Genomic DNA, 388 nt, shown 5'->3' on the forward strand with positions numbered 1-388 from the left:
ATGAGCAGTTGATAAACTTTATTAGCGCGGTAGTTGACTGATCACTAACGTGGGAGCATGGGAAGGGCGAGGTAAGGGGATTTTAAAGATATGCTCGCACCTTGCACTGCCCTCAGACGAGCCAAAGCGAGGGGTCAAGATTAGGTCAAGCTGGGTCAGGCAGCTGCCGGTCGCATGTGTGATGGATCAGGCCTTCTACTGGACTGTGAACTGGACCAGACGGAGAAAAGATCGGGCTTAAAGAGCGTCAAGAACGTGATGTATTTTGTTTGTTCGATTGTAAAGTTCTCGGCAGAGGTGTGAGATCGCGAGAAAAGACCATTGCTGCGAGGTTTCCCTGTGATGGATGGTGATGGCTGCACTTAATGGGACATGAAAGGGATTCCTC

This window comes from Penaeus monodon, chromosome 25 (genome assembly GCF_015228065.2).
Source record: "Penaeus monodon isolate SGIC_2016 chromosome 25, NSTDA_Pmon_1, whole genome shotgun sequence".
In the NCBI taxonomy this organism is placed as follows: Eukaryota; Metazoa; Arthropoda; class Malacostraca; order Decapoda; family Penaeidae; genus Penaeus; species Penaeus monodon.